The sequence below is a fragment of the Canis aureus genome, chromosome 16 (genome assembly GCF_053574225.1).
Source record: "Canis aureus isolate CA01 chromosome 16, VMU_Caureus_v.1.0, whole genome shotgun sequence".
In the NCBI taxonomy this organism is placed as follows: domain Eukaryota; kingdom Metazoa; phylum Chordata; class Mammalia; order Carnivora; family Canidae; genus Canis; species Canis aureus.
This window is the reverse complement of record NC_135626.1, coordinates 54,714,918-54,730,566: the sequence shown is the minus strand read 5'-3', so window position 1 is coordinate 54,730,566 and position 15,649 is coordinate 54,714,918. Positions and strand designations below refer to the sequence as shown.

General features: G+C 39.6%; 1 long non-coding RNA gene across 8 annotated transcripts in view; it reads left to right on the top strand.

Moving 5' to 3' along the window:
* LOC144286936 (uncharacterized) overlaps positions 1-15,649 on the top strand; it is a 571,272-nt gene that overhangs the window by 364,905 nt on the left and 190,718 nt on the right. For all 8 annotated transcript variants that reach the window (XR_013354884.1, XR_013354881.1, XR_013354885.1 and 5 more), the window contains exon 5: positions 1,146-1,200. This is a non-coding gene — a long non-coding RNA (uncharacterized LOC144286936). The remainder of the gene's footprint in view (positions 1-1,145; positions 1,201-15,649) is intronic.

Sequence of the window (15,649 nt, the reverse complement as noted above, 5' to 3'; positions counted from 1 at the left end):
GATACTTCTCTAGAGTAGCCTATTAAATGAAGTAAATTTTAGTCATTGTGAAATATCTTTCAAATCTTGTTCATATGCATTTAATTCATATATAGTTTTGAATCATCCCCTCCACACACACACCAAAAACAATAACAACAACAACAACATTGCAGTGTGCTAGTTTCATCCAGAGATGGGCTAAAACTCTTAAGGGAATAGAGAATTTAATCCTTATAAGTCCAATTTTCATTGAATCACTTAGTATGGCTACAAATGTTGGCAACAACATACATAGGAGAAAAATACTCCAGTGGAAGCTTAGTAGCACTTTGAATGTCTTAAAATTGTTTTCAATAAATATCATTAATATGAAATTTGATTCTATCAACTAAGGAACACATCCTTTTTATTAAGTATTCCTGCATGACAGAACAGGCTTTGCACTGAAGCTTAGCGAAAGTCTTGCATCTACCTTCTCTTACCCAGATGTCCTTAAGTCACTTACCCTCTCAGACCTAAGTTCCTTTTCCTGAAAGAATTATCACAGACGTTGCCTTCATTTCTTCAGGGACTTTGGAGGGAGCAGATGACACAGAACATAAGACAGCAATTTATATGCTCTATAGTCTATAAAATTTCATCAGAGTTGGTAGATCAGTTATTCTTACTTGAAAAGTACAAAGAAAAAAAGTACAAAGAAAAAAATATCTTTCTTCAAACCCTGAAAGGAAGGATTGCCCTCCTCAGTCTTTTTATTTTGGCTTTTTTTCCCCCCATAGTGAAAGACCAATATAGAAGTTAAAAATAAGTGAGGTGAAGACAGACCTCCTGCTGTTACACATTTTCCAAAGTCTCAATTGTAAAATATGATAATAAGTTATTAATCAATCTTTGTTTATTTTAATGGGGTAACTATTCTCTGTGGAATTTGTTCAGACCGTATAGGGAAAACCCTTCAGAGTCTCCCATATGAAGGTTGCACATTCAAATAATAGCCAGCGTTTGTGGAGTTTCCTTCTTGGCCAGCTAAAAATTCCCCCTGGCTTGGGAGAGCATGAAGTCTTTAGTGAGGATGTCAACAGTGATTTATTATAAGCTGAGTTAATTCTCCCTCAATTTAAAGGCCTTGCATGCGACATAATCACTTTCTTTCCCCCCCACAGAGGGAGCTGCTTATTCCATGATTCTCAAGACAGCTTCATCCAGACACTGGCCATGGTGAGATTTCAAATGTTTTCTTTGGAAATTTTTGTTGTGGGGGTTGGGGCATGGAGTATAATTAGTCAAGTATGGTTCTCACCCAAGAAAGCTTCAATGTGAAAAAAACAAGATGTGTGTATTTGTGTGTGTGTGTGTGTGTGTGTGTGTGTGTTCTGCAAATGTATTAATGTAACTCTGTGTGTGTCTTTATGAAGCTTAGGAGAGCTTCTTGGCAGCAGAGCAAGGAGAAGTCATAAACCCAGCCTTGGGTAATGTACTAGTTAGACTTTTACTGTATTGGGTTGGTTGTGCTTTTGTTCTTTCTTGGCTCATTAACTGGATAGAGGTAACGGAAATCTAGAGAAGGTTCAGAGATGAGCCCAGAGAACTTCAAAGTCACAAAAGACCTAATAGCAATATTTAGGTAGTAGAAAACATGGAGAGGTGTGAGGTACTTGGAGACTGTGACAATATCTTTAATCACATGAAGTTCTTAGATGCCAGTAACTTAGTCTTCTCCTGTGTTTCTGGAGACACTAAGTAAAATTAAAGAGTTTTAAATCATAGCTGTCATGGCCTAGTCGTTGGCAGTGGGGTAATGAGTATTCATCAACTGCCATTGACAAGATTGTGATCCTTTCACTCTGAAAGCTCTGGAATACTAAAATCTGTAATAAGGCAAAATTGACGATTCTCCATCTCCTCTGATTTTATGCCCATAGATTTTCTACTCATGTTTTGTAGTCACCAGAACTACCCTGCTTATGGCAAAGTTGCTTTTGTTACATATAGTAGAAAACTCCTCATTATAGCTTAGATTAAAAAGGAAATGTAGTGGAAAGGCCCAAAGACAGGAAGTGTCAGAATGGGAAGAGGCCTTGCACAGAGTAGATGTTGCTTCTCTGTGTCCAGATGCTGTATGTGCAGGATTTCCTCTCTGTAGGCCCTCCAGATCCATTCTCTACCCTTTTCCACTCAGCACCCTGCTCCTGCAGGCTGACCTGTATGGATGTTATCACATGATTTTCTTGCCCTCTGGGTTCTGGTTGGCGTCATCCAGTGGGGAATCTTGGTAGAAGATTAGAGATGAGGAGAGTGAAATTGAAATATTCAGTACCCTCCAGGAGATTCACCTCAACTGGTTATATCTACCACTCAAAGGAATAATCTTCCTGGAATGAGCAGATTCAGTATGAGGAGCTACTAGAATCACTCATTTCCAGTTCTATTAACTTCTTTAGGCCTAAGGTTATTGTCAAATCTTGTTAGTCAAATCTCCACAAATTACCTATATTTGAATGCAGCATCTATTTCTTCCCCAGACCCTGACTAATATAATCTCTTCATCTCTCTTTCTGTGTCTCCTTAAGTCTTCTCTGCCTTTGTGCCCACTTCTCATTATTTCCCTCCTCCCATATGGGAAAGAGTACCATCCCAACCCCTTTATATCTTCTCAGTTCATGTTCCAACAGAACTCAACTCACACAGCAGTAACTAGTGGTTTTCAGTATATCTCATTCTCTTTTCTAAATTGTTTAACCATATTTTCACATTTAATCCCAACAACAGTCCACAGGTTCTAATATCATACAATTTTATAGATGAGGACATTGAGGCACAGAGAAATTGAATAACCTAACACGTCACATAACTCAACATAGAAGCTGAATTCTAACCTAGGCAGACACATTTCAAAATACATGTTTTCAAATACATTTTTGGTAGTTTGTTGCTTGGTCTGGACCACCTTGGGTTGCATGACCAATACTGATTCACTACAATGAGGTGGAGGTGAGAGGACAAGATACCATGATGTACTTTCTAGTGAGTTGGACCTTCAAGACAAAGCTCTCTGAATAGGTACTAGGTAGGGCAGTAAAATGGACTAAAACATTGACTGTATCTCACCAGCCTGGCCATAGATAATTACATTTTTTTAAGTGATGCTTTGAAAAAGTTACCAGAGAAGTTTACAAAATACTGCAACTTTTTAAGTCTTTTTGCTGGTTTTATGTAATTGTCCTTGCATTCTCCAACTCCTCCAGACTTGACTTAGAGCAGACTCCAAGAAGAATCTACCTTATTTAGAATGGAAGAAAAAGAATAAAACACTATCTGCCTTCTCCTTACAGTAGATATTTGATGAGTGCCTCCAAACAGCATACTATATTTCCCCCAATGACATTAGGCCTGAGCATCTTTACCAGATTCTTCATGAGATACATGCAGGCTATGGGCACAACTGTTCTACCACTGACAACTGATGCTTTCTGTTACATGGAACAGAAAAAGAAGAACAGCATTAAAGCTTTGCAGCATTTCACCATTCTATTGCCAGCTTATACTTTTTTATACCCAGATTTTCTATATAGGTCAAGGTATTAGATGGTTTTGATCCATGTTTTTAAAATCTCATTCAGAGCCATTACTATAATTCCTCTGTGGGAAACAGAACACAATAAATGAACTCTGACCACTCCCCACGCCAAAAAAATGTATAATCTGAAATAACGTACCAGAGAGTATGTCCTAAGATTGTTTTTAAATTTATACCTTTGTAGTTGTATCTAGCTTTAAGATTAAGTGAATTCATGATTCTACTGCTGCAGAAAGGGAAAAGGAAACTATACTCTCCCGGAAAGATGACATCATTTTACACTTTATTCCAAAAGCTGCTTTAGGGAGCAATGAAAACTAAAAAATCGTGATAAGGAAGACAAACTCAAAACCTGACTTTTTCAAACGAAATACGTTGCATAAAAAATAAGTGAATCTTTTTTTCCTCTTTGGTAACTCTGTTTGTATGTAATCAATGATACTGCCTTTGTATTTCTCTCCTGAGGAGCTAGCTCCATGAGTTTTAGAGAATGTGTTGTATTTATCATTATATTTTCAGCACCTAGTCTGGTGCCTCACACATAGTAGATGACCAATACTTTTTGTTGAATGAATAAATGAAGTGTAAATGCCAATACAAATATAATACTAATTTCCATATGCGCATATCTTTAACCATTTCCTTCCTCGGTGATGATGTAATATACTAGGAAAGTTAAATATAAGAATGTGAACATGGGGGGGAGGAGCAAGACGGCGGAAGAGTAGGGTCTCCAAATCACCTGTCTCCACCAAACTACCTAGAAAACCTTCAAATTATCCTGAAAATCTATGAATTCGGCCTGAGATTTAAAGAGAGACCAGCTGGAATGCTACAGTGAGAAGAGTTCGCGCTTCTATCAAGGTAGGAAGACGGGGAAAAAAGAAGTAAAGAAACAAAGGCCTCCAAGGGGGAGGGGCCCCGCGAGGAGCCAGTTGAGGCCGGGGCGAGTGTCCCCAGGACAGGAGAGCCCCGTCCCGGAGGAGCAGGAGCTGCACCGACCTTCCCGGGGGAAAGGGGCTCCAGGGAGGTGGAGCAGGACCCAGGAGGGCGGGGATGCCCTCGGGCTCCCGGGGACAGTAACAGAGCAACTGCGCGCCCAGGAGAGTGCGCCGAGCTCCCTAAGGGCTGCAGCGCGCACGGCGGGACCCGGAGCAGCTCGGAGGGGCTCGGGCGGCGGCTCCGCGGAGGGGGCTGCGGCCCGGGAGCGGGAATCCAACAGCGCAGGCCCCGGAGCACAGGGCGCCGGGACACAGCCCAGGATCCGACCTCCCCCGGGACAGGCAGAGGCCGGGAGGGCCCAGGACAGCAAGGACGCTCCTGCCCCAGCTGAGCAGATCAGCGGCCCCGCCCCGGAGCCTCCAGGCCCTGCAGACGGAGTTCCTGCCGGAGCTGAATCCAGGTTTCCAGAGCTGCCCCGCCACTGGGGCTGTTGCTCCTGCGGCCTCACGGGGTAAACAACCCCCACTGAGCCCTGCACCAGGCAGGGGCACAGCAGCTCCCCCAACTGCTAACACCTGAAAATCAGCACAACAGGCCCCTCCCCCAGAAGATCAGCTAGACGGACAACTTCCAGGAGAAGCCAAGGGACTTAAAGAACACAGAATCAGAAGATACTCCCCGGTGGTTCTTTTTTTGTTTTGTTTTGTTTTGTTTTGTTTTGTTTTGTTTTGTTTTGTTTTGCTTTTTGATTTGTTTCCTTCCCCCACCCCCTTTTTTTTTCTCCTTTCTTTTTCTTTCTCTTTTTCTTCTCTTTTTTTTTTTCTTTTTTTCGTTTTTTTTTTCTTCCCTTTTTTTTCTCTTTCTCTTTTCTTTCCTTCTTTCTCTCCTCTCTTTTTCTCTTTTTCCCAATACAACTTGCTTTTGGCCACTCTGCACTGAGCAAAATGACTAGAAGGAAAACCTCACCTCAAAAGAAAGAATCAGAAACAGTCCTCTCTCCCACAGAGTTACAAAATCTGGATTACAATTCAATGTCAGAAAGCCAATTCAGAAGCACTATTATACAGCTACTGGTGGCTCTAGAAAAAAGTATAAAGGACTCAAGAGACTTCATGACTGCAGAATTTAGAGCTAATCAGGCAGAAATTAAAAATCAATTGAATGAGATGCAATCCAAACTAGAAGTCCTAACGACGAGGGTTAACGAGGTGGAAGAACGAGTGAGTGACATAGAAGACAAGTTGATAGCAAAGAGGGAAACTGAGGAAAAAAGAGACAAACAATTAAAAGACCATGAAGATAGATTAAAGGAAATAAACGACAGCCTGAGGAAGAAAAACCTACGTTTTAATTTGGGTGCCCGAGGGCGCCGAAAGGGCCAGAGGGCCAGAATATGTATTTGAACAAATTCTAGCTGAAAACTTTCCTAATCTGGGAAGGGAAACAGGCATTCAGATCCAGGAAATAGAGAGATCCCCCCCTAAAATCAATAAAAACCGTTCAACACCTCGACATTTAATTGTGAAGCTTGCAAATTCCAAAGATAAGGAGAAGATCCTTAAAGTAGCAAGAGACAAGAAATCCCTGACTTTTATGGGGAGGAGTATTAGGGTAACAGCAGACCTCTCCACAGAGACCTGGCAGGCCAGAAAGGGCTGGCAGGATATATTCAGGGTCCTAAATGAGAAGAACATGCAACCAAGAATACTTTATCCAGCAAGGCTCTCATTCAAAATGGAAGGAGAGATAAAGAGCTTCCAAGACAGGCAGCAACTAAAAGAATATGTGACCTCCAAACCAGCTCTGCAAGAAATTTTAAGGGGGACTCTTAAAATTCCCCTTTAAGAAGAGGTTCAGTGGAACAGTCCACAAAAACAAAGACTGAATAGATATCATGATGACACTAAACTCATATCTCTCAATAGTAACTGAATGTGAACCGGCTTAATGACCCCATCAAAAGGCGCAGGGTTTCAGATTGGATAAAAAAGCAGGACCCATCTATTTGCTGTCTACAAGAGACTCATTTTAGACAGAAGGACACCTACAGCCTGAAAATAAAAGGTTGGAGAACCATTTACCATTTGAATGGTCCTCAAAAGAAAGCAGCGGTAGCCATCCTTATATCAGATAAACTAAAATTTACCCCAAAGACTGTAGTGAGAGATGAAGAGGGACACTATATCATACTTAAAGGATCTATTCAACAAGAGGACTTAACAATCCTCAATATATATGCTCCGAATGTGGGAGCTGCCAAATATATAAATCAATTATTAACCAAAGTGAAGAAATACTTAGATAATAATACACTTATACTTGGTGACTTCAATCTAGCTCTTTCTATACTCGATAGGTCTTCTAAGCACAACATCTCCAAAGAAACGAGAGCTTTAAATGATACACTGGACCAGATGGATTTCACAGATATCTACAGAACTTTACATCCAAACTCAACTGAATACACATTCTTCTCAAGCGCACATGGAACTTTCTCCAGAATAGACCACATATTGGGTCACAAATCGGGTCTGAACCGATACCAAAAGATTGGGATTGTCCCCTGCATATTCTCGGACCATAATGCCTTGAAATTAGAACTAAATCACAACAAGAAGTTTGGAAGGACCTCAAACACGTGGAGGTTAAGGACCATCCTGCTAAAAAAAAAAAAAAAAAAAAAAAAAAAAAAAAAAGGACCATCCTGCTAAAAGATAAAAGGGTCAACCAGGAAATTAAGGAAGAATTAAAAAGATTCATGGAAACTAATGAGAATGAAGATACAACCGTTCAAAATCTTTGGGATGCAGCAAAAGCAGTCCTAAGGGGGAAATACATCGCAATACAAGCATCCATTCAAAAACTGGAAAGAACTCAAATACAAAAGCTAACCTTACACATAAAGGAGCGAGAGAAAAAACAGCAAATAGATCCTACACCCAAGAGAAGAAGGGAGTTAATAAAGATTCGAGCAGAACTCAACGAAATCGAGACCAGAAGAACTGTGGAACAGATCAACAGAACCAGGAGTTGGTTCTTTGAAAGAATTAATAAGATAGATAAACCATTAGCCAGCCTTATTAAAAAGAAGAGAGAGAAGACTCAAATTAATAAAATCATGAATGAGAAAGGAGAGATCACTACCAACACCAAGGAAATACAAACGATTTTAAAAACATATTATGAACAGCTATACGCCAATAAATTAGGCAATCTAGAAGAAATGGACGCATTCCTGGAAAGCCACAAACTACCAAAACTGGAACAGGAAGAAATAGAAAACCGGAACAGGCCAATAACCAGGGAGGAAATTGAAGCAGTCATCAAAAACCTCCCAAGACACAAGAGTCCAGGGCCAGATGGCTTCCCAGGGGAATTTTATCAAACGTTTAAAGAAGAAACCATACCTATTCTCCTAAAGCTGTTTGGAAAGATAGAAAGAGATGGAGTACTTCCAAATTCGTTCTATGAGGCCAGCATCACCTTAATTCCAAAGCCAGACAAAGACCCCACCAAAAAGGAGAATTACAGACCAATATCCCTGATGAACATGGATGCAAAAATTCTCAACAAGATACTGGCCAATAGGATCCAACAGTACATTAAGAAAATTATTCACCATGACCAAGTAGGATTTATCCCTGGGACACAAGGCTGGTTCAACACCCGTAAAACAATCAATGTGATTCATCATATCAGCAAGAGAAAAACCAAGAACCATATGATCCTCTCATTGGATGCAGAGAAAGCATTTGACAAAATACAGCATCCATTCCTGATCAAAACTCTTCAGAGTGTAGGGATAGAGGGAACATTCCTCGACATCTTAAAAGCCATCTATGAAAAGCCCACAGCAAATATCATTCTCAATGGGGAAGCACTGGGAGCCTTTCCCCTAAGATCAGGAACAAGACAGGGATGTCCACTCTCACCACTGCTGTTCAACATAGTACTGGAAGTCCTAGCCTCAGCAATCAGACAACAAAAAGACATTAAAGGCATTCAAATTGGCAAAGAAGAAGTCAAACTCTCCCTCTTCACCGATGACATGATACTCTACATAGAAAACCCAAAAGTCTCCACCCCAAGATTGCTAGAACTCATACAGCAATTTGGTAGCGTGGCAGGATACAAAATCAATGCCCAGAAGTCAGTGGCATTTCTATACACTAACAATGAGACTGAAGAAAGAAATTAAGGAGTCAATCCCATTTACAATTGCACCCAAAAGCATAAGATACCTAGGAATAAACCTCACCAAAGATGTAAAGGATCTATACCCTCAAAACTATAGAACACTTCTGAAAGAAATTGAGGAAGACACAAAGAGATGGAAAAATATTCCATGCTCATGGATTGGCAGAATTAATATTGTGAAAATGTCAATGTTACCCAGGGCAATATACACGTTTAATGCAATCCCTATCAAAATACCATGGACTTTCTTCAGAGAGTTAGAACAAATTATTTTAAGATTTGTGTGGAATCAGAAAAGACCCCGAAAAAAAAAATTAAAAAAAAAAAAAAAAAGAAAAGACCCCAAATAGCCAGGGGAATTTTAAAAAAGAAAACCATAGCTGGGGGCATCACAATGCCAGATTTCAGGTTGTACTACAAAGCTGTGGTCATCAAGACAGTGTGGTACTGGCACAAAAACAGACACATAGATCAGTGGAACAGAATAGAGAATCCAGAAGTGGACCCTGAACTTTATGGGCAACTAATATTCGATAAAGGAGGAAAGACTATCCATTGGAAGAAAGACAGTCTCTTCAATAAATGGTGCTGGGAAAATTGGACATCCACATGCAGAAGAATGAAACTAGACCACTCTCTTTCACCATACACAAAGATAAACTCAAAATGGATGAAAGATCTAAATGTGAGACAAGATTCCATCAAAATCCTAGAGAAGAACACAGGCAACACCCTTTTTGAACTCGGCCATAGTAACTTCTTGCAAGATACATCCACGAAGGCAAAAGAAACAAAAGCAAAAATGAACTATTGGGACTTCATCAAGATAAGAAGCTTTTGCACAGCAAAGGATACAGTCAACAAAACTCAAAGACAACCTACAGAATGGGAGAAGATATTTGCAAATGACATATCAGATAAAGGGCTAGTTTCCAAGATCTATAAAGAACTTATTAAACTCAACACCAAAGAAACAAACAATCCAATCATGAAATGGGCAAAAGACATGAACAGAAATCTCACAGAGGAAGGCATAGACATGGCCAACATTCATATGAGAAAATGCTCTGCATCACTTGCCATCAGGGAAATACAAATCAAAACTACAATGAGATACCACCTCACACCAGTGAGAATGGGGAAAATTAACAAGGCAGGAAACAACAAATGTTGGAGAGGATGCGGAGAAAAGGGAACCCTCTTACACTGTTGGTGGGAATGTGACCTGGTGCAGCCACTCTGGAAAACTGTGTGGAGGTTCCTCAAACAGTTAAAAATATACCTGCCCTACGACCCAGCAATTGCACTGTTGGGGATTTACCCCAAAGATACAAATGCAATGAAACGCCGGGACACCTGCACCCCGATGTTTTTATAGCAGCAATGGCCACGATAGCCAAACTGTGGAAGGAGCCTCGGTGTCCAACGAAAGATGAATGGATAAAGAAGATGTGGTTTATGTATACAATGGAATATTACTCAGCTATTAGAAATGACAAATACCCACCATTTGCTTCAACGTGGATGGAACTGGAGGGTATTATGCTGAGTAAAGTAAGTCAGTCGGAGAAGGACAAACATTATATGTTCTCATTCATTTGGGGAATATAAATAATAGTGAAAGGGAAAATAAGGGAAGGGAGAAGAAATGTGTGGGAAATATCAGAAAGGGAGACAGAACGTAAAGACTGCTAACTCTGGGTAACGAACTAGGGGTGGTAGAAGGGGAGGAGGGCGGGGGGTGGGAGTGAATGGGTGACGGGCACTGGGTGTTATTCTGTATGTTAGTAAATTGAACACCAATAAAAAAAAATAAATAAAATCAGTTTTTACCATAAAAAAAAAAAAGAATGTGAAGATAGTTCAATTTTCCCATGTTGAATAACATCTGGGCAGAAAAGGACAAATATTATATGGTCTCATTCATTTGGGGAATATAAAAATTAGTGAAAGGGAATAAAGGGAAAGGAGAGAAAATGAGTGAAAATATCAGTGAGGGTGACAAAACATGACAGACACCTAACTCTGGGAAATGAACAAGGGGTAGTGGAGAGGGAAGTGGGTGGGGGGGTTTGGGTGAATGGGTGATGGGCAAAGAGGGGGGCACTTGGAGGGATGAGCACTGGGTGTTATGCTATATGTTAGCAAATTGAACTCCAATAAAACAATTTTAAAAAAAAGAATAAAATCTGGGGTTCAGTACAGATTGCCATGATGTTTAATTGGGGATTTTTGACATTGAAAATAAAAAATTCTTATTTAGGATCAGACCTGAAAGTCATGGGTGATGCATGATTATGGCATTAGCAACAAAGTGAAATTTTCCAAAGATGATGAAACTATGCAGACCTATTCTCTCATCTCCTAGGAAGATGCTTATACCAACTTGTAATGAGATGAAACCGACATGTTATTACAACAGTTTGTACCTCGTGAAGATGATACTATACTTTTAGCCCCCAGCAATTAATTGAAGATGGGAGGGACATGAAGGGGGACAGAAGAGAAAAAAATCGTGTGGGGGATTACGATACATATAAAATGCAGATCTTCTGTACTACTGAAGCCTTGACTGGAGAGTGGCCCATGCCAAGTTCTTTAAGCAAGAGGGCCACATGGTAGTTGAGTGAAATTTGATGTTTTGCTTAGTTGTCTCAGACATGTTTACTTTAGTAGAGGGTTATGGAAAGGTTGAATCAATAAACACTTTCTTTTCAGTCAGCAGACTTGCCATGGACATCAGGAATCATGCTTAAAATGAAACTGGTCTTTCTCCATGAATGGAGGCATTCCTTATTTTTTTGGGGGGGGGGAGAAAATGTGATCTGATAGATACTAAGCACTAATTAGGGATTTGACCAGATACTTTGATACTTTTCATTTTATTTTGAAGAAGATCTTGAGTAATGATAAATGACAACTCAGACAGTAAGATTGCATTCTAATCTTCATCATCATTTTGGATAAGAAATAATAAGTAAATCATGTAATTATTTTATGACTTCCATCTGGTACTATTTGCATTAAAATAAATCTCAATGACCTTTCTAATCTTATAGCACTAGGTCACAAATGTATTTTAGGTCTTCCATCCTAGTGTTGTCTTAATCTTTCCATACAGGAGTCCTTTATAAAAGAGCAAATTTAATCACCCAACATAGCATTGTTTTACCTTATGTCTCTAGTAAAATCAATACAAAACAAAACAAAACACCAAATATACAAAATAGGAATTGGGAGCCTGACAAATAGCCACAGAAAGTTTAAAAACAAAATGGAAAGAATGATTTTTTTTTGAAACTGCAACTATCACACTATGAAGAAAAACAGCAAAAAGAAGCATATTTTTAAGCCCTTCACATTTCTCTTTTCCCAAATTTACCCTATTGATTATGCAGGGTGAGTAAAAAATTCATGCATGCAACCTTAATTCCGGAAGTCATGTATAAACACATGACAAGCTTAGAATCTTCTTGTCTTCCGTTGGCATAGCAGTCTGCTGTAATACACACACATAACAAAGCCACTCATTGGGGAAGTTGAAAACAATACAATTTTATGGTGTTTGCAGTTTGTTTTCAAAGAACTTTATTTCTTATTATACCTTTGACATCCAATCACCGTTATCAGCCCTAAGAGTTCAGTTTTCTGCAGACAAAAGCTTTTAGACATCTCCTTGGACCTAGTCCAGCTTGACTATAATAAGGTGTTTATTTTATTTCTTCTCCTGTTTTGCTTGTTGAGTGCCCACAGCATACAGGTGCACATCAAGTGTTAGAGATTTTCCCTTGTTCTTGAAACGGAAAAAAACTGACGAGGAAGTACTTAGTGAGTTGGAAAAGACCCAAAAGCAGGTGGGGAGGCTGAACCATGACACTAAGATTATCACTGCCAGTGAAATCCAACTGGGTAAATTGATCTCTTCTAGATTCTGGAGTCAGATGGGAGAGACAGTGAAGGTAGGTGAGGCCAGGTATCCAGACCTAGTAAGAACTGGAGGCAGCTGATTCAGGATGTGTTGAGGAAGAGACCAACATGTTGCTAAAGGAAATGCTCCAGCAACCTGGACTGATATCAGCAAAATAAGTAGAAAACAGTCCCATACTGCATGTTTTAAACAATATGTTAAGTGCAGCAGAAGCAGCTGAGAATATATTTACAAATTTTTCTTTGCAACCAAGTGGGATTCCAGGATGATTTTATTGTTATCTTTATGTTTACTTTTACTTTTTCATTTTAATTTGTTTAGTATTGGTGACAAGTTTGTAATGAACCGTCAGGGTTTTATCCTGGCCTTTATTTCCATCCTTCCAGCTCTGTTTTTCCCATGTCTCCTAATGAACAAAGGCTGCATTTCTTGAGAGCCTTGGAAAGTGAAGAGAAACTAACTGAGGAACTATGTAAGAAAATAATCGTGGATAGATGGAAAGATGAAGGCACAGAGTTGTTTCTGACAGCCCGATAGAGAAAAATTGGAAATGTTCTAAAGTTGAATTTCAGGATGGAGCTCAAATACATTATGGTCAGCTTAATGGAGCGACATTCTGCAGTTATCTAGAACAATGAGTTGGGGGTGCCCAACTGGCTCAGTCGGTCAAGATGTGACTCTTGATCTTGGAGTCACGAGTTCAAGCCCCACTTTAGGCACAGAGCTTACTTTAAAAAAGTAAATAAACACTAAATAAAAAATAAAATTCCTCACTATCAAGAAAATACAACAATGAGGTAGAGCAATATGTATTGTTATCGGGCTCACTTGTAATACATTTTAATTTAGTGTGGGTTTGTATGTTTTTGAAGAAAATATAAATCAAAATGTTAGCAGTACCTCACTCCCTTGGTGGCAGGATTATGAATGACTGCAAATGTAGACACACATTCTCCCAATTCAAACCCTCCTATCAGATAATGAAGTCTATTTCTGCACCCCCAGACTCTGGATTGGCCATGTGAATTGTGTTGCCCACAGACCACAGGTTTACATGGTTAAATGAGGTGCTCAGAAAGGGCTTATATACTGGACTTGCCATCTTGCTTCTCCTGGGAACCCTGCTACTGCCACCATGAGAACAAGGCTGGATAGATTGGCTGGATAATGAGACACTTATGGGCCACTTACCCCTAGGCAATTCCAAGAAGGGGAGTCCCTTAACTTACCAGCAGCAGAAGAATCTCCCAGGTACCTAGCCCAAATTGCTGACCTGAGGAGATATAAACTAAGTAAATGATTGTTATTTTGAGTCATAAAGTTTTGGGATGATTTGTTATGCAGCAAGAGCTAATAGAAACCCTGTATGCTTGTGTGTCTGTGTGTGTGCACATGTGCATGCATGTGCATGGACACACAGGTTATGTTTCTGGAAGGATATGAACCAAAACCACTAGTAGTATTTTTCTTTTACTTTGGGAGGTAGAGTTATGGCTGAATTTTACTCTTGTTTCTCTGTACTTTGTTTCTTCTTTTTCTTCTTATTTCTAAAAAAATCATGTTTATCCATGTGATTAAAAACAAACAAATGAAAAAGAAGGAAAAACCTAAAATTAAAATGAGACAATCTTTTTTTTTATTATTATTTTTTTATATAGAAAGGACTAACTTCTAGGCATGGTAGTTTGCTTTGTCTGTTTTTCCAAAGCAATTTTTCTTGATAGTCCTATTAACCCATCAGATGGACATGCCCCCAGATATTATTGTTAAAATCATAGGAACCCTGATAATACCAAATGCTGGCAAGGATGTGGAGCAACAGAAATTTTCCTTCGTTGCTGGTGGGAATGTGAAATGGTGCAGCTACGCTGGAAGACAGTCTGAAGGTTTCTTACAAAATGAAACATGCCATTATCATATCATCCTGCAAACTCTGCTCCTTGCTAACTACCCAAAGAGATTCAAAACCTATGTCCACGCAAAAACCTGTACACAGATGTTTAAGGCAGCTTTACTCATAATCGCCAGGCTTTGAAAGCAACCAAGATGTCCCTCGATATGTAAGTGGATAAACTGTGGTCCATTCAGATAATGAAATATTATTTATTGCTAAAAAGAAATGAGCCATGAAGTCATGAAAAGACACGAAGGGAACTTAAATGCAGGTTGCCAAGTGAAAAAGAAGTGAAAAGAAGTCAATCTGAAAGCCTGCATACTGTATGATTCCAACTACATGATAGTCTGGAAAAGGCAAGACTGTGGAGATGGCAAAAAGATCAGTTTTTTACCCATATTAATGGATACCTGTCACTAAACTTTTGTCCAAACCCATAGAACGTACAGGATGGGGTATGGACTTTGGGTGACAATGATGTGTCAATGTAAGCTCCTCAGTGGTAATGTGTGCCTCTCTGGTGGGGGATGTTGACAGTGAGGGAGGCTGTGTAAGTGTTGGGGAGAGAGACCCTACGTGAAATCTGTGTCTTCCCCAGTTTTGCAGTGAACCTTGAACACCTCTAAAGAGAAAAATCTTAATAATACAAAAATGTTCCCCCCTCCCTACAAAAAAGCATAGGAAAAGTAGATATGGAGCATATCTAGATGGATACCACTTAGCTTTTCCCCTGCATTGGGATTTCTTTGCCTTCTTTTCATTGCTGAAATTTTTGAAAAATTAAAGTGCCTAATACACATGACATTTTCAAGGCATACATGCTCATATTTCTCAGACTTTCATTTTATTAATCATTGATATAGACACAGCACAAAATTGAGAAGATGGGACATTTGAAAAACACTTTGGAGCTTGAAAGATTTGATACCAGAATGGTAACACAGGTGGCTGAGGAAGATAATGGAAGGCCAGGCACAGGGTTGAGTGGTGAAAGAAATTTGCAGAAGCAGGAAGGCGCTTGCCAGATAGGAGCTGGGTAGACTTCTACGCACTGTGCCTTGAAAATGGATACAAAGCTTATTACACTCATCACATTTTTTAAGGATGAGTGAGAATAAAGAAACCACAA